The sequence below is a fragment of the Panthera leo genome, chromosome B1 (genome assembly GCF_018350215.1).
Source record: "Panthera leo isolate Ple1 chromosome B1, P.leo_Ple1_pat1.1, whole genome shotgun sequence".
Classification (NCBI taxonomy): domain Eukaryota; kingdom Metazoa; phylum Chordata; class Mammalia; order Carnivora; family Felidae; genus Panthera; species Panthera leo.
Genome location: NC_056682.1, coordinates 10,659,541 through 10,679,799, shown reverse-complemented (window position 1 = coordinate 10,679,799; position 20,259 = coordinate 10,659,541). Strand labels below are relative to the sequence as shown.

General features: G+C 34.6%; 1 non-coding gene across 1 annotated transcript; it reads right to left on the bottom strand.

Moving 5' to 3' along the window:
• Positions 1-4,781: 4,781 nt before the first annotated feature.
• On the bottom strand, positions 4,782-4,905 carry LOC122218843. The gene has a single exon (XR_006202152.1). It is a non-coding gene; the product is annotated as a small nucleolar RNA SNORD22 (small nucleolar RNA).
• Between the last annotated feature and the right edge of the window lie 15,354 nt (positions 4,906-20,259).

The following is a 20,259-nucleotide window of genomic DNA, read 5'->3' as shown; positions in this document are numbered from 1 at the left end:
GATGGGGGGTGGGAGGGGAGGGTGGGTGATGGGTATTGAGGAGGGCACCTTTTGGGATGAGCACTGGGTGTTGTATGGAAACCAATTTGACAATAAATTTCATATATTGAAAAAAAACAAACTTAGGCACATCAGACCATTTGGAGAGCTTAAATTATATAAATACATAACGTACTACATATATATATATGTTTCAAAGAATCCTCCATGCAATGTATTTTTATTTAATAGCTTAATTCTCCTTATTACAAACAAGTATAATTTTAATCATAGATTTAAAAACTTTTAATTAAAAATATTTACTGATGAATCATCTCTTTAAAAGAGATCTCATAGAAGTCCACAAAATAATGGATTAATATCTATTAATATTCTAATATGCATGTCACAAGGAAATACCAAAAAAAAATCTAGTTGTTCACTTTAATGACCCAATGTACTTTTCATGTTTTAGGTTATAAGAAGTGAAAACCCTTCCCTTCATGGGATATAATTTCTCAGATACTGACAGTCTTGAAATTATTTGAGAAATCACGATCTGTACCTTTGGCAATTATAGCTAAACCTAAGACACCTTCCTTTTACAGAAAAACAGCCTCTTTCAGTCAGATTTTATATCAGCTGATAAGAATTAGGTCAAATTATATGAAACAACAGGAATAATTTTATAAGGAGAAAAAGGATTGCTTTCATGAATCCACATCCAGACCTTGAAGTAATAAAAATTTTATTAAATAAAGACAAATTTCCAATAGTATTTCATTTCAGAAAATTATATTTCAGAAATGTAATTTTCGACTATTTAATTATCACCTCCTTTCTAGAAATCTTTCTGGGTATAAATCTATAATCCAACATAAAATGAATATATTACAGTATCTTATTAAGATCATCAAAAGAAGACTGTTCTGCATGGTGTTCTAGAACCCAGTTCAGGGCTTCTCAATGTGTTTCTTAGACTTGTGAACTTTCCGTAAACTTTTAGTTACCACAATGTGACAACATGACCAGTTGCGCCAGAATATAAACTGATTATGCCACTACGTACGCTTCTGGTAGACTGTGATTCTAAAGATTCTCGCAACAATATTTCCCATCACAAATGGTGCTTCTCAGTGTGGCCTTGCCACTTCCCCATTGAGAAGTCATGCCATTTTCTCCTCCCCTTAGATCTGTGCTGGCCCTGTTGATCCATTCTGAGCAACAGACAGTGGCGGAGGTCATTCCCTATCACAATGGAGTCCAGGACTTAAAAAAATCTGAAGCTTCAGACTTAGACTCTTGGAAGGGGCCTTCCCTGAAGCAACTGGAACACAAGAAGTCTAAAGACCCTAACACTATACCATACTGTGGGGGAACAAAAGGTCACTAAAGCCACAGTGGTGGCAAAGAAGAGGAGATAAGAAAAGAGAAGAGGGGATAAAGGTGGAGAGGAGGGACAAAAAGGAGAGAGATGAGAAAAGATAAGGGAGGAGAAGAAAGAAGACAGTGGAGAGGAGAAGGGAAATGAGGACAGGGGAGGAGAGAGGCAAAGAGCCTGAGGGAGCGAGGTGGGGAAAAGAGAGAAGGGGATAGGGGAGGGGGGGGGAGAAGGGGTGAGGAGAAGGCATTATCTGAATTAGAAGGGATTATCTGTTTCTCCTACCAGAACTGTAAGATCATCTATGGATCAATGTACTTTGATCAATGCCAGCATGGAGTAGGTGCTCAAAATTATCTTGTGAATGAATAAGTGGATGAATGAATGAATGAATGAACGAATCAGTGAAGGTGATGTTAAATTTAAGAATCCTGTCTTTTTTTTTAAATTTTTATTATTTTTTTAACGTTTATTTATTTTTGAGACAGAGAGAGACAGAGCATGAACAAGGGAGGGGCAGGGAGAGAGGGAGCCACAGAATCTGAGGCAGGCTCAAGGCTCCGAGCCATCAGCCCAGAGCCCAACGTGGGGCTCGAACTCATGGACCGCAAGATCGTGACCTGAGTTGAAGTCGGACACTTAACTGACTGAGCCACCCAGGCGCCCCAATAATCCCTGTCTTAAATTTAGCTAATTATATTAGCTCATTCAGTTTAATAATAATGATAAAAATAAACACCTAGCAACATAGTTTTTAAAGTTAAAATCTCATTTACATTCAGATTCTTAGGTAAGTCAGATGACGTGATTATTATTCTACAGAAGTAGAAAGTGAAAATCAGATTTTATGATATGCACATTTTCAGTCATCTAGAAAAGATATGGAACTTAACAGTTTTCCCAGCAATAACACATTAAAACCAATCAAAATCACAACAGAAAATCTCCCCATTTCTGAAGGACATACTCTACATTACATACTTCATTTTTATATTCTCAAAACCCCATAAGGTAAGGATTATCAGCCTCATTATTTCCCCTAATTTAGAGTGTATCATATTAATGTTCAGGTATTTTAAGTAACACTCAAATTAAACAGTGAGAAGCCAAGACTTAATCACACACTGTCTGATTCATAACCAGTTAGTCCTCTCATTCCCAGCATCCTGTTTCTAAAGCCTCTGTCATTTCCAATATGATGTCACACCTCAGCTCAATACCATCTCCAAATTCAAAGTGAGAATAAAGAAGTATTGTGATAGCGCTGTTTGAGTCTAAACTCAGCATTCTTACCAAGTGAGAGGCAATATGGCAGAGATGGAATATGTAGGCCTCCTCTCCACTTACTTAATAAATTGTGTGTTGGGGTCATATGGGGGGGATTGTGTTTCTTTGCTAGCCTTTGCTTTAAGTTTGCTTTTATGAACAACAAAGGAATCTAGTGATTGACCTGTTTTTTCTTTGCCATAGTGGTAATATAAACAAAAAACAGCAACTGAATTTATGCAAATATTTTTTCAAAACTTTTATTTATTTTTGAGGGAGAGAAGAGCATGAGTTGGGGAGGGGCAAAGACAGAGGAGGACACAGAATCTGAAGCAGGCTCCAGGCTCTGAGCTGTCAGCACAGAGTCTGACATGGGGCTCGAACTCATGGACTGTGAGATCATGACCTGAGCCAAAGTTGGGTGTTTTACCACCTCAGCCACCCAGGATCCCCTGAACTTATCCAAATATTGATTGAAACCATTTTCTCTTCTGAGTCACCAATGAAATGGTGAAGGCTTCATGATTTATTTATTCAGCTAAATTTTTGGCTTCCTTTAATATGTTCAATATTGACACTTTGATATATCTATTGAAGATATCTAATTTTTGAATTTCTTATTGAGGGATCTCCTAGAAACTGGATATCCCTTTCAAAATCTTTTTACTGAGCAACCAAAGGATGCTATGGCATGGTTAGTGACACATAATTTCTCTGGAGATTTTCTTTGGATCACTGCTTCTTTGGCCATTCGTTTGATTTTGTGCCCAACAGTTGAGTTGTAGAATTAGCATTTTGGGGAGACTGGGTGGCTCAGTTGGTTAGGCATCTCACTTTTGATTTTGGCTCAGGTCATAATCTCATGGTTCATGAGATTGAGCCCCATGTCCGGCTCTAAGCTGACATTATAGAGCCTGCTTCAGATTCTCTCTCTCCCTCTCTCTCTGCCCCTTCTCTGCTTGCATATATGCGTTCTCTCTTGCTCGCTCTCTCTCTTTCTCTCTAAATAAATAAATAAACATTAAAAAAACTTTAGAATTAGCATTCTGAAAACAAAGCTCTTTCTTAGGTATCATACTGACAGTATTGCCAGATGTATGGTAGCCGCATTGATCTCTGTCCACACCAAGTGCTATACTGAGTTTATTGCCTTCCTTCCGCTATGAGTGACAGCTGAAGTTACAGAAAAAGTACACACTCATCATCACCATGTAAAAAGAAATTTTCCCCCTAGAAGCTATTAGGAACCTATTTTCTTTTCATTTATATTTGTCATCAGGACAATTATAATGTAAACTCTTTCCTTTCCTGGCTGCAGGACTCAAGGGATAGATATGCCAGAAATCAATATGCTATAACAAAGAGTTATTGTCATCAATAATCCCCATGGAGAAGCATCTTTATGAGCCACACCAACCTGCCAGCCTCACTGCTCATAGGGTCCCCTGTGTGCCTCTGATTTCCCTTCTAGGATTTTATTACTACTTTTGTGTTCCTAACAAGTCATGAGAAATTATTATTTCTCTAACCTAAAGCTATTCTGCTCTACACAATATACACCACTAGAGTGATTTTTCATAATCATATTTAAAGTAATTTGTGTCATTAAGTTCATTATCAGATACAAAGATAGATAAATTAGTAACCAAATCCTTGATTTTAATATCTTCTTTCAGCAAAAATGAAAAATTACCAGAAAATTCAGTTATTGTGTGGGAGGTGAAGTAAATGAGTAGTTGGTATTAATTTTAAAAAGATACAGATAGGTCAAACATTCAAAAAACTTATTTTATGGCAATACATTCAAACTAACCTGGGACAGTATCAGAGGTAATTTGATATCATAAAACATGTGAGACAAACTGAGAAAATAGACTGTGTATAGGTAGTTGGGGCGGAGAGATGGAATAATATTACATCATAAGCCTTCAATATGCTCTTTTTTATTTGAAAGTTAAACTATATTTGGAAAGGCTGAAATAATTATATGCTAATTTGAACAGCTAGGTTGTATGAGAAATGGCTTAAAACTTCCTTTTTGATATCCTCTGAGAGTTGGAATCCGTTATAATTGTCTTTCTTCAGATGGAAAAAAATGTAACTGCTTTTCAACAAGTGATTATTTCTCTTTCTCTTTTTGTCTAGAAATCCTATGCTTCCTCAGACAATTCCTTTTGTAACAAACTTGCCTCCTCTCTCCAGCCAGTTCCAGTGAGTCCACCTTTACAGGATCTGGGACTAGGACAGAAGGTATATCCTTGAACATTTCTTCACTGGGACTTCAACATGTTCTTAACATTTAGACAAAAGCTGGTATATATTACTATATACATGAACATATATGTATACATACATGCATATAGACACTAGTCATTTTTTGAAATTTTTTCTTAAAGGTGGAACATGTTTAATTTTTTTTCACATTTATTTATTTTTCAGAGACAGAAAGAGACAGAGCATGAGCAGAGAGGGGCAGAGAGAGAAAGGGAGTACAAAATCTGAAGCAGGCTCCAGCCTCCGAGCTGTCAGCACAGAGCCGGATGCGGGGCTTGAACCCACGAACTGTGAGATCATGACCTGATCCTATACCAGCCACTTAACTGACTGAACAAACTAGGCACCCCTAGACATTACTCATTTTAATGAAGAATTAATTTTCAGTAAAAAAATAACTTAATTATTACCATATTTCATATTTATTGCTGACAATGTCATATTTATTGCTGATGCAACCCCCATGGCATCTTTGTCAATAATCTAAAAATATACACCTGGGTACAGCTACTGGTATTTCAACCTTCAGGCTTGGCAGAAACTAATTCCATTATAATCTAATACTACGTCAACTCTGGCAAATATACCATTAAGCTATAATAATCACAACCAATTTACCCAATTTCAAACATAAAAGTTCTACAAATATAATGTGTAGAAAATATGATTTCATGTTCTTGTCTTCACATTAAATACATCCACAAAGCCTTAAAGCATATTGAGTTATATTTAGGTTAAAGCATTAACTGTTATTTTTCTCCTGATAAACAATATACATTGTAATTAATCTCTTAATATTCCTTGTTTTCAAAAATCTACACACACACACATATTAACACCGACACCTACATACACCACAATTCAAAATACTGCAGTTAGAATATGATGTGTATTCATATGTTTTATATCTTCTATATTTATACCCTCCTGTTAATTCATTATTATAAAACTTAATCATAATTCCAATAAATACTTATTAATGAAAGTTAATGTTTATATAAGACTGTTAAAAATACATCTTCACTCAGTACTTTAAGGAGAAAATTCAACTCACATATTCATACTTGACTGAGTTTATCTGAGCACTTATAAAATTTTTTCATTTGACCATGATACAGCATTATGACATTGAAGTAAATTAAAGCATGCCATTATACATGACTCCTAGCCCCTCTCTTAAAATGGTGATCCGCAGGCATATGTATCAAGCCTTCTTCAAATATGCCATTAAAATATAGACCAAGATGTAAAATATTACATAATCAGTGTTAGCTAATAATAGCTAAGTTTGAGTGTTAATACTCTGCAAAAAACTTTTTGATTTTCTGGTATAAAAAAAAAAACCACATTTCTATGTGAGAGAAAAAGAACACACTGAAGGTCATTGAGGTTAGGTATTAATCTGAAGTCATATAGCAAATATTCAGAGCCAAGTCTTGAACTCAAGTCTCTTTGATTCAAATCTTGTGTCTTTACTACACCACAGCCCATTGGTAAAGAGGTTAGCAAATTTTCTAGATTACCTATTTTTTTAATTGATGGGAAGGGACAAGCACATTCTTGAATTAAGCACTCATATCCTTAACTTTTCTGCTTTACTAACTCCTATCTTCCAAATCTAATTTTACTAAAAATTCACTTTATTGACAAGAAAAACTGGTAGCTGTGATCCAAATACATTGTTGTATGAACAAAATCTTGATTGTCAATAAAAAAAAAACGGAGAAGGAAATATTTCTATTTTCCCAACCTCCAACCTTCAAGCAGGAAAACAGCAAACAGGAAACACAGTTGGGAGAGTTGGGATGTATGCCTGTTTTTTAACACAAGCGTGTAACCTATTCAAAGAAAAACCTCCAATTCTCTAGTTACGTCAGATAACCTGACACAAAAGAAAAACACCAAAATTCTCCCAGAACACTTGTATTACCTAGAAATCTGTTATGTGTCACATTTAAAATAAGGTTTAGTCCAACCTAAATGACATGAGAGTTTTGTTTTATGGAGGAGGAAGCAGATAGTATCTGTGAAAACAGGAAACAATACTAAGGGCTTTCAGCCACTTTACATACCAAATGCTAGTACTGGATAGAGTCAGAGGAACACAACTTTCACAATGACCTACAATAGAAGCAGAAAAAATGTGTACTAAAAACTGTCTGCTTGCTTAAGAAAAAAGATACAAATAGGAATGATTTGTATGAAATAATAAAAGACAGCCAAAACAAAAGGACAGTTTTTTTAGAGGCAAATCTTAACACGGAGATAACAGAAATAAGGAAGAAACTGAAGTAGAAAAACAATCCATATTTATTTGCAGGTTGTACAGGACTATTACCGGCTGGAAAAAAAGCACAACTTTTCTTTGGTTTCTTATAAAGAGCAAATGTCAGAAATTCAGAATATGAAGGAAATATATAGATAAATTAGAGAGAGGATTGATGGGGGGAGAGAACGGAAAGAGAGAAGGAGAAAGGGAAATAGAGAACAAATATGCAGTTAATCAAACTTGTCCACCAAATGGTAGACAAATTAATGAAAAACAACATGATTAGAAACGGTACGGTATAAATTATTCCAAGGCTAAAAAACAAACAAAACAAAAACAAAAACAAAAAAGTAAGTAACCTACAGTCATTGGCATTTAGTCATGGCATTACTAAAATAATTGAATAATTTGTGCTCCCATTATGCTTTCTGGGATGGAAAAGAAATGAAGGTACACATAGCCCTCTGGGAACTCCCATCTTCTACAGGTAATGTTGTTAACGAGATAGGTTGGATCAGTGGGACACACGTTAATCCTTATGAAACTAAGAAACTGGTCAAAACCTAGGACTCAAGAAGGAAATTTCAAAGTAGTAAAGGAGTAAGTATAATGCCTGTTATGATTATGGCTTAAAAATAAGACACTGAAGGTAAGTATTCATTTCTGGAAAATAAATGATGTTAAGATTGTTTTTAATGTTTACTTATTTGTGTGTGTGTGTGTGTGTGTGTGTGTGAGAGAGAGAGAGAGAGAGAGAGAGAGAGAGAGAGAGAGAGAGAGAGGGAGAGAGAGAGAGAGAGAGAATATCAGGAAGGGGCAGAGACAGAGGAAGACACAGGGTCAGGGCTCTGAGCTGTCAGCCCAGAGTCAGACATGGGGCTCAAACTCATAAGCTGTTAGATCATGACCTGAGCAGAAGTCAGATGCTTAAGTGACTGAGCCACCCAGGTTTCCCAGATGCTAATTTTTTAAAAATATCAAACTGATTGCATAAACTTGTATTACATTTATGAGCATGACTGAGAAGTGTGCTTCAAATAAAAAATAAAGAATATATCAGTTGATGGAATACTACTTGGTGATCAAAAAGAATGAAATCTTGCCATTTACAACGATAAGGATGAAACTTGAGTGTATTATGCGAAGTGAAATAAGTCAGTCAGAGAAAGGCAGATATCATATGTTTTCACTCATATGTGGAACTTGAGAAACTTAACAAAAGACCATGGGGGAAGGGGAGGGGGAAAAATAGTTATGAACAGAGAGGGAGGGAGGCAAACCATAAGAGACTCTAAATACTGAGAACAAACTGAGGGTGGATGGGTGTTGGGAGAGAGGGGAAAATAGGTGATGGGCACTAAGGAGGGCACTTGTTGGGATGAGCACTGGGTGTTGTATGTAAGCGATGAACCACAGGAAACTACCCCCAAAACCAAGACCACATTGTATATACTGTATGTTAGCCAAATTGACAATAAATTATACTAGAAAAATAAATAAATAAAAAATTAAAACTAGGTTAAAAAAAGTAGCTGTCAGTGAGAAATAGAACAACAACAAAAAAAGTAAATAAAATTAGAACTCAAGTGGTAAAATAGCCAGTAAATAAAATAATAAAGAAAATATAGATACATATTTTAGAAAAAATAGAATTCATTTGAAAGCATTTAATAGAGAAAACAGATTATGTTTATAGAGGCAAATGTATTTGAAAAAGATAATGAAATAAAATATCTTTATATAAATACACACGTATATATAATTTACAATAATCACAAATTTACAAAGAAAATTTTATGAAATAAATCCCACTAGATTTATGTGATGTTACATTTTTTAAAACATGTAATTATTATATTATGTATATTAAAGATTAGGGTAGATACATAGATGAATCAAAATCAAACATCTCTGAAAATTTGTTAAGACATTAAACCATGACTCATCTTCAAAATATTCAAGGAAGAGCAAAGAGTAAAATATAAAGTAACAGCTTTATTTCTTTTATCTACCATCCCTAAAATAAACACAATCACCCATATATGATACATGTTTGAGCTCATTATATTAAGATATTAAAATTTTAACATTTATTTATATATACATGGATTTATTTAAATTTTTAAAAAATGGTATCTCAGAGTAAGTTTTGACCTCAATATTTTCTTTCTTTGATTTCTAGTAATTAATTTTTTTCTAATTGCTTTTTTTAAATAGCTACGTTATGATTTTAAAATTAGCTTTATTCTCAGAAAATGTGCATCATTCCTAGAATATTTACTTTTGGTTCTTTCTCTTAAGTTATTTATATTCATACTAAACAGCAGCACTTTGCTCCACAATTTCAAGATGGGACTTTTAAATTTCTTTCTGGATATACTGTTCATACTCTGCAACAAGAGCCCTGTGTATCCTTGATCACAGAGAACACCTGCCTATTTTATATTCGTTTTACACTAAATATTTTTTTTCTTCCAATCTCATCATTTCCAGAGGGAAGCAAAATGTTCAGTTCAGGAAAGTTTATGGCATGTGTCATTATGTCAGTCCAAAGATTATTCTGCAAACAAGCAAAAAAACTAACAAAAAGACTTAGTACTCAACAGGGCATTGAAATTCTCCTTCACAGCACAGCAGCCAGTGATACAAATTGAGTTTCACCCCATGAAACTGAAAAGTAGCTACTCTCAAAAAGCTTGATTTCAACATTAAAAGATGGTGGTTGTCATGGTAGGTACCATAAGGGACCCTCTTATTATTTTACTCTTGTATCATTATGCTCTAAGAGACTAAATTCATCTGGATTCTGTTTCAAACACTTGAATAAGTCACATAATTATATGCAGCTAAAGATACATCTGAGATTTATTGAAAATACAAGAGGAGATGATAGTTCTCTAAGAAACATTAGGTTCTCAGAAGAAATCTTTGTAATTAGAGATGGGTCTGATAATATGACGATTTTTTAATTTCATTGACAGGGTATATTACTCTAGTTTGTATGCTTTGTCACAGAGTTGGTTAGTTTATTTCTCTAGTGCTGAATATGAAAATATACTTTGTAAGAATTATTTTCTCTTTGAAAGAATAGCTATTAATGCAAACCAAAACATCTGGATAAATGCTTGGTAGAAACATATAGGAAAAACAAACACACAAAAAAATGTGAAAAGGGAAGACTAGCCTAGGAAAATACTGGAAGCTATTGGGGGAGAATTTTTAATAAATGCCATGTACAAGCTAACGTTAAAAAGTGATTTCTGATTTCTTACCCTTTGTTGACAGAAAATAAACAGATAGACTGTAGAAGGAACCAATTAATTTCTTTTTGCTTTGTCTCTAATGATACAGACCTGCTTGGGAAATAGAGCATAATGATTGGGGCAGCATATTAAAATTTGTGTTACTTTTACATGAATTCTCACTATACATAGGCAAGATTCTGGTTTAGCAATCTCAAAGCAAATCAGCCCTATAATTTTCATTATACCTAAAATCTCAATATAACAAAATACAGTAAGTTTCTAAAACAAAGGTCCTTCTATTTCCTTGGTCCACAGTACTCTTAGTATTTTGATAATTTTTCAAAGCATCCATAAGCCAAAATTAATATTTAATTCTATATAGTAGGTAGTTAAGCACACAGGCTTAACAGTAGTTGTTTCTGTCCAAAAAATGCTGTTGTTCCCTCAAAAATTAAAAATATCCCACAGCATCCCTTCAATTCAGTGCAACATACAAGGGTGCCAGTTTGGGAACCACTTAAGTAATTTTGCTTGTAAATCTTTATCTAAAATTTATTTGAAAATAAGTTAGGTTTTAATATTTGTTAAATCAAATTTTATTATATGTGTAGAGTTGTTATTAAAAATCATTTTTTTCTTATCAGAAACAGGGCAAAAAGCTGCAGAGAAGTTTTACTTCCCTTCACTTTTTCAGGCATTTCCATTTATTCAAATGTACATTATCAAATAATTCATACACACCTCATACAATAATATTCCTCTCACAGAAGGCTTGTTTTTTTTTTTTCCCAAAAATAAACCCTTTCCTGGACAAGGCACAGTTCAAATGGACTTTCCTCAATTTGAGCTTTATCAAAGAAAGGGATAATTTTAAAGATCCATAGAATTAAACAAAAATGTTATTTTTACTGAAGACGAATACTTAAAATGTTCATGACACAGGCAGTGGGAAATTTGCTGCACATAAGACAGAATTGCCAAGCATTTGCTCTAACAACATATACTTTACTTTAAAACTGGGGACAACCTCATTACCATCATTTTATTCATTTAAAAAATTACGACCTAGTTGAGATCTACGTCAATGTCACCGTCCTAAAACGCAATGTGAGGAGACAGGTTCTGTAATGTCTAATTTCCTTATTGCCAAGGTAGTACTAACAGTGTCATTATATATTGCAAATATTCACCATTATATTCAAGTGTTGTGAAAATGCCAGATCAGGTCATGGATAAACATGGATATATTCACATACCTTTTTGGCAGCTACTGAATTTAACGATTTGAAATAAGTAATGAGTGAAATGTTGGTAGAGATATTGAAATAAATAGATGGCGAGACAAACATATGTAGGGATAGACTGTGGCAAAGTGCCAGTAAGTAACGACGTGTAAGGATGATTTGTCAAATCCTAACCCCGCCTATTACTAGCTGTGTGAACTTAGACAACTTATTCAACCTAATCGTCTCTCAATATCCTCTTGTGTAACGTGGGGACAATAACATACTGAACCCTCAGGATTATTACAAAGACTGAGATAGTAAATAAATATAAATAAAGAAGGTAAATTAGTGCCTGCGACTACCAAGTGCTACAGAAGCACTGATAGTTGCCGACATTTTTTTGTTTTTTATAATTATTATAAAGTTAAAAAAATCATGTACAAAATTCCAAAGATACAGAAATGAGCAAATGCATTTTCTCTAATTTTAGAAAATAAATAGAAGTCCTATTTACTTATATTTAGTATATATAAAATTTTAAAGATTTTTCATATTTTATTTCATATCTTGAGAGTTTAAAATCTGTCTGCCACAGAATGTTTGCCTATTAGTGAATTTTTGCCCTCCTAAAAGAAATGTTTGATGACCGATAATAGCATTTAATTCATTGAAAATCTACTGTAAATTAGTGTCTAACATTTTAAACTACATTTCCCAAAATTTGTACCTGTTTTTCAAAATAATCAATGAAAATGATTACAGGAGATTAGCAGAATATGAACACTTGTTTTAATTAATTATAAAAGCAATTAAATGTAAGTAAACAGAACAAATGGAAAATAAAATTCTCTAATATTAGCGATACTGACTGACATTTTTGGCCATCTACTATATGCCAGAAGCTCATTTAAGTTAGATGTATCAAGCCAATCTTCAGAAAAACCCTGTAAATATTGTTATTGCTTCATTTACATGTAAGAAAAATAGATATTTAGCTCTACTGGTAAGTTTAAGATTTGTTGTCAGACAGTCTAGATTTCCATTCTTAACCTCAATTTTATAATGTGAAGACAAACAACAAAACAAGCCTTGTAGGTTACAGATCAAAGTAAAAATCTGTGACATAAAGTCTTTCCTTTCCTTAGAGTTTATATATTGAACCTGACTTTGTCTTAGTAATGGCTAAGATTTCACATTGCAAACAATTTGCTTTCTTTTGTTTCTCAAAAGGAATATAAAAATATATACATGGTTACATTTTTCTGTATTCTAACAAACTAGATAACTTACTGTGTAGATTTTAAAATACTCTTCATTTTGCTTTTGATAAATATTACAGTTAATATGGAAGAATATAAAAGTTTTAAAATAGTTTTATTGAGAGACAATTTGCTTACAATAAATTAAACAGATTTAAAGTGACAAATTTCATGTTTTACCAATGCACATACCTTTTGTAATCATCAAACGAGTTAAGACAAGGAGAACATATTTATCACTTCCTCCCCAATTCTCCTGATCTCATGCAAAATTTAAAGGAAAACTGACCCCTTTATGGTATTGGAATTTCCTTCTCTATCCTTGACAACTCTCCCTGCTTTGAAATAGGCTCTGCTTTAAATTAACATAGCCACTCTTGCCTCCTTTTGATTAGTATTCAGACGGTATGTTATTCTTCTTCCATTTACTTTTCTTCCTTTCCTTTCCTTTCCTTCCTTCCTTCCTTCCTTCCTTCCTTCCTTCCTTCCTTCCTCCCCTCTCCCTCCTCCCCTCCCCCCTCATCCCCTCCCCTACCACCTCCTCCCCTCCCCTCCCCTCTCCTCTCCTTTCTTCCAGAGACAGCAATGTGCCTGAGAGAATGAGCAGGGGAGGAACAGAGGGAGAGGGAGAGAGAATCTCAGGCAGGTTCCACACCCAACGTGGAGCCAGTGGTGGGGCTTCATCTCATAACTTCAGTATCGCAACCTGAGCCTAAATCAGGAGTCAGATGCTTAGCCGACTGAACCACAAAGGCACCGCTCCTTCCATTTACTTTTTATATGTATTTAAAGAACGTTTCTTGTAGACAGCATGTAGGTGGGTCATGTTTTTGGATTCTTTCTGACAATCTATCTTTTAACTGAAGCATTCAGATCATTGATTTTCAAACTGAATGTAGCTGGATTAACATCTACCATAAGTTTCTGTTTCCTATTGGTTGCCCTCAGGTTTGATCCACTTCTTGTCTTCCCCTCTTTTTTGAAAAAGAATGTTTGCTTATTTTTGAGAGAGAGTGAGAAAGAGAGCACTAGTGGAGGAGGCACAGAGAGAGAAGGGGACAAGGATCCAAAGCAGTCTCTGCGCTGACAGCAGAGAGCCGGGTGCCAGGTTTACACCCACAAACTATGAGATCATTACCTGAGCCAAAGTCAGACACTCAACAAACTGAGACACCCAGGCACCATCCCTTTTTCTTTTTTTTCTTTTTCTTTTTTTTTTTTGCCTTTTATAGTTTTAACTGGGTATTCTAGAGGATTCCATTTTCTATCCTTAACATATTGGTTATACTTTTTTTTTTTTTTAACATTTTAGTGGTTGCCCTACAGTTTACAATATACTTTGCAACTAGTTCAAGTCTACTTTCAAATAACACTTTACCACTTCACTGGTATTGTATAACAACAAAATAGTCCTATTTTTTTCCCCTCTCAATGTATCATTGCTGTCACTCACGTCACTTATATGACTATCCATGAGCGTATGTGCATGTGCATAAAACACACACATAAGCATTCATAATAAATGCATCATTAGTATTATTTCAAAAACTGATCTGTTAAGTCAATTAAGAATAAGAAAAATAAATGTTCTGATTGCATTTTCGCTTATTCTTTCTTTATGTAGACCCAAAAGTATGCTTCCATCTCTTTAAAGAACTTCTTTTAACACATTTTTTAAAATTCCAGTTTAATTCGCATACAGTGTTATATTAGTTTCTGTATCTTTTGACACTTCCTGTAACGCAGGTTTACTGGCAACGAATTGCCTCCATTTTGGTTTGGATGAGAACATCTTTACTTCTCCTTCACTATTAAAGGATAATTTTTCACAATATAGATTTCAAATAGATGTTTTTTCCTCAACATTTTAATACTTCACTCCACTTTCTACTTACAATAGTTTTTGAGGAGAAGTTAGATTTAATTCTTATCTTTGTTCCTCTAAAGATATGGTATTTTTCAACTCTGGCTTCTTTGCTTTTTTTTTTTTTTTTATGTATGATTTTCTGCAGATTGAAAATGACACACCTAGGTTGGTTTTCTTTGATATTTACCCTGTTTGGTATTTGCTGAGGTTCTTGAATCTGTGGTTTACTGCCTGACATCAATATGGGAAAATTTTCAGTCATTATTCTTTCGAAAATTTCTTCTGTTGCTTTCTCTTTTTTTTTCTTCTGGTATTCCCATTAAAAGTATGTTGCACCTTTCTAGTTGTTCCATAGTCATTGAATGTTCTGTGCTATATATATACACACATATATACACACATAGATATGTGTGTGTGTGTGTGTATATATATTTTTTTTTTATACCTTTCTAGTATATATATATATAACAACCTTTGTAGTTGTTCCATAGTCATTGAATGTTCTGTGCTATATATATACACACATATATACACACATAGATATGTGTGTGTGTGTATATATATATATATTTTTTTATATACCTTTCTAGTATATATATATATATATATATATATATATATATAACAACCTTTCTAGTTGTTCCATAGTCATTGAATGTTCTGTGCTATATATATACACACATATATACACACATAGATGTGTGTGTGTGTGTGTGTGTGTATATATATATATATATATATATATATTTTTTTTTTTTTTTTTTTTTTTTTTTTTTTACCTAGTCTTTGGTCACTTTGCTTTTGGTTTTTGACAATTCTAATAATATGTCTTCTAGTGCAGACATTCCATTCTCAGCCATCTCCAGTCTATTATTAAGCCCCTCAGACGCATCTCCATTTAAGTTACAATGTCTTCTGTCTCTAGCACTTTTTGTTGTTGTTATTCTTTCTTAGGATTTCCGTGTCTCTGCTTCCATCACTCAACTGTTCCTGCATGCTGTCTACTGTAGCTATGAGAGCCCTAGCATACTTATTGTAGCTGTATTAAATTCTCAGTCTGAGAATTTCAACCTCTCTGACATGTCGAGTTCTAATGCGTACTCTGTCTCTTCAAATTGTGTTTGACTTTTCCTATGCCGTGACATTGTTTTCTGGGTAGCCTGACATGTTGTACCAGGTAAAAGGAACTGCTGTGACTAGGTCTTTGGTAATGCGCTGGTGAGCCGTGGGGGCAGGGGAAGCATTCTCTAGACGTATGGCCCGGTGGCAGTCTTGCAGCGAGCCTGTGGCCCTGGGCTGTGAAATTCACAAGCTTCTTAGTTCTTTTCTCCCTCCCGAGGTGGGACAGGATGGCTCCAGAGTGGGCTAGACTTGCATATTCCCTTCTCCCGTGTGGAAGGCTGGAACTGACTGCAGTTGGGCCTGTCCCTTTCTCCAAGTCACTCAGGCTCTGAAAACACCCCAGAAGGTCAGGCTCTGGTTAACCAGCTCCTCCTGAGGGCTTGCCTTGTTCAGCAAAACAGTACTCTGGCATATCTCAAAAAGGTTCCTTTTCCCTTCTCCTGCCAGAAGCAGGAGAGGAGTTTTTCTCTGATATTTACTGGGGGCAGACCTGGTGAAAATCCTGGCAGTAAACCTTACCATATTGAGCCCCACCCCCAATCTCCCTAGAGCTTCAAATTCTTAGGTTTGAGGTGTCTGGGCACCTCAGTCAGTTAAGCACTGGACTCTTGATTTCAGCTCAGGTCATGATCTCATGGTTCGTGGGATCAAACCCCACATTTGCCTTTGTGTTGACAGTGTGGACCCTGCTTGGGATTCTCTTCTCACTCTCTCTCTGCCCACCCCCTCCCCCCCATCTCTATAAAAAAACAAAACAAAACAAAAAAACCCTTAAGTTCTTAGGTTGTTCACACTGAGCCCACAGCAATTTGTCATATAGGGTTCAGATTTTCCTACCGTGGTCCTGGTTGCTATTGTGGCTTCCCCTCATTAGTCCGTTATGGTAAGCCTTAACACCCTATAAGAGCCTGTCTGCTTCCAATTACTGGGAGCATCGGTTTGCCTGTAAGCTCCCCTCTCTCATGCATCCAAGAAGAGTTTTTAATTTTTCTATCTGTTCAGCTCTTTGTTGGCAGGACAAAGTGATACCTCCAAGCACCTTACATGTGGAACTGGAAATCAGAAGTCTCATTTTCTGAATTTATTATCAAGAGAATCATACATTATGTTCTCTTTTGTTACATTCTTTCGACTCAGCATACTTTGATATTAATTCATATTGTCGCTATATCAATAATTTATGCATTTTATTTCTGTATAGTATCCCATTGTATAGAGTATACAACTGATTTGTTTATCCATTCTCCTGTAGGTTGGTTGTGTTATTTCAGGGTTATGGCTATTACAAGTACAGTTCTTATGAATACTCACAAACAATACTTTGTATACATGCACTTTCATTTATTTTGGGAAAATATCTGAAATTATAATGGCTGCATCTTACAGGAAGTGCATTTTAAAACTTTTCAGAAACCAGCAAACTGTTTTCTAAAGTGTTTTTTTTTATCATTTTACCTATGCCTGAACAGTTTATGAAACTGTTTATGAAACTGTTCCTAAACCTTCCTAATAGTTGTTACTGTTAGTCTATTTAATTTGGTCATTCAATTAACTACGAAGTGATTCTTCATTTTGTTTTTAGTTTGTATTTCTCTTATAAGTAATGATGTTGAGCATCATTTTATGTACATCTTTTCTTTATATCTTTTTTTACAAAGGTCTTTTTAAGTCTGCTGTGCTTTTTTTTTTTTTTTTTTTACTTCAGTTCCCTGGTCCAATTTTTTATTGGGATGCTTGTGTTCTAATTATTCAGAAAATTTTTAACAGATTATGTCTTCAAGTACTTTATAAGATATGATCTTGAAAATATTTCTCTCAAGCATATGGCTAGTTTCTTTTTCTTTCTCTTAACAGTGGTATATTAAAGAACAAAAGTTTTTAATTTTGCTGAGATTGAATATATTATTTTGCTTTTTTATGAATCATGCTCTGGTGTTATTTCCAAGAAATATTTGCCAAACGAACATTGCAAAGGCTTTATCTTATGTTTTGTTGTAGAATGTAGAATTCTACATTTTAAATTTTGGTCCACAATATATTTTGAGCTAATTTTTAATTTTTTTTTTTTTAAATTTAATGTTTATTCATTTTTGAGAAACAGAGAGAATGGAGCGTGAGCCGGGGAGAGGCAGGGAGAGAGGGAGACAAAATCCAAAGCAGGCTCCAGGCTCTGAGCTGTCAGCACAGAGCCCGACATGGGGCTCGAACTCACTGACCACAAGGTCATGACATGAGCCCAATGGACACTCAATCAACTGAGCCACCCAGGCACCCCGAGCTAATATTTTATAGCATGAGTTAGGGATAAACATTCTTTAATTTTTTTACCCATGGATATTCAATTGTTTCAGTAACATTTGTTGAAAATAATATTCTTTATTGATGTGCCTTTGCACTTTTGTCAAAAAAAGTCTGTCCATATATATATATATATATATATATATATATATATATACACACACATACATGGGTGCATTTCTAGACCATCTATTCTATTCCATAAATGTGTTTGTATATCTTTTTGCCAATAAGATAGTATATAGATCATGACAGATTTACTTTTTAATGTTTTATTCTTCTTTTTTCAAATTATTTTGGCTATTCTAGGAAATTTCCATATAAACTATAGAAACAGTTTGCCAATTTCTAAAAACAAACAAATATTATTGGTATTTGAATTTGAGTTGTGTTGGATCTAACCATTTGACCATAATTTTGCATTGATATTCAAAAGGGATATTGCTCTGTAGTTTTCTTTTCTTCTATTTGCCTGCTTTTGATACATGGTATTCCTGGCCTCAGAGAATGAATTCAGAAGTACTCTCTCCTCTTCATGCTACTGCAAAGTTTGAGTAGAATTTTTTTTTAAACATTTGGTAGAATTCACCTGTCAAAAAATTTTTAAATTCCAGTATAGCTAATGTACAGTGTCATATTAGTTTAAGTGTATAATATAGTGATTCAACAACTTCACCTACTTTTCCCATCCCCTCACCCACCTCCCCTCTGGTAACCACCTGTTTAGTCTCCACAGTTAAGAGGCTATTTCTAAGTCTGTCTCTCTTTTTTTCCCCTCTGTTCTTTTATTTTGTTTTATATGCCACATACAAGTGCAATCCTGTGGTATTTGTCTTTCTTTGACTGACTTATTTCACTCAATATTATATTCTCTAGCTTCATCCAGGTTGTTGCAAATGGCAAGATTTTATTCATTTTTATAGCTGACTAATATGGTAGAATTCACCTCTGAATCCATCTACCACTGGAGGTTTCTTTGTGAAGAGGTTTTTAACTGTAAATTCAGTGCCATTAATAGATATAGAGCTATCCAGGTTATCTATTTCTTTTTGAATGGAATCTGGTATATTTGTCTTTTCAGCAAATCTGTGTATTTTATCCAAGTTGTCAAGTTTACATGAATATAATTGTGTATATTTTTATTTAACCATCCTTTTAATATCTGTTGTATCTATACTAATGTTTCCTCTCTCATTTTTTTTTAATTTAATTTTTTTTTAATTTACATCCAAATTAGTTAGCATATAGTGCAACAATTATTTCAGGAGTAGATTCCTTAATGCCCCTTACCCATTTAGCCCATCCCCACTCCCACAACACCTCCTGTAATCCTCTGTTTGTTCTCCATATTAAGAGTCTCTTCTGTTTTGTCCCCCTCCCTGTTTTTATATTATTTTTGTTCCCTTCCCTTATGTTCATCTGTTTTGTCTCTTAAAGTCCTCATATGAGTGAAGTCATATTATATTTGTCTTTCTCTGACTGATTTCGCTTAGCATAATACCCTTCAGTTCCATCCACGTAGTTGCAAATGGCAAGATTTCATTCTTTTTGATTGCCGGGTAATACTCCATTGTATGTATGTACATATATATATATATATATATATATATATATATATATATATATATACACCACGTCTTTTTTTTTTAATGTTTTACTTATTTTTGAGATAGAAAGAGACAGAGCATGAGCAGGGGAAGGGCAGAGAGAAAGGGAGACACAGAATCTGAAGCAGGCTCCAGGCTCTGAGCTCTCAGCACAGAGCCCGATGAGGGGTTCGAACTCACGGACTGTGAGATCATGACCTGAGCTGAAGTCGGACGCTTAACCGACTGAGCCACACAGGCGCCCCTATACCACATCTTCTTCATCCATTCATCCATCAATGGACATTTGGGCTCTTTCCATACTTTGGCTCTTGTTGATAGTGCTGCTGTAAACATTGGGGTGCATATGTGCCTTCAAAACAGCACACCTGTATCCCTTGGATAAATACCTAATAGCTCAATGCTGCATTATAGGGTAGATCTATTTTTAATTTTTTGAGGAACCTCTGTACTGTTTTCCAGAGGG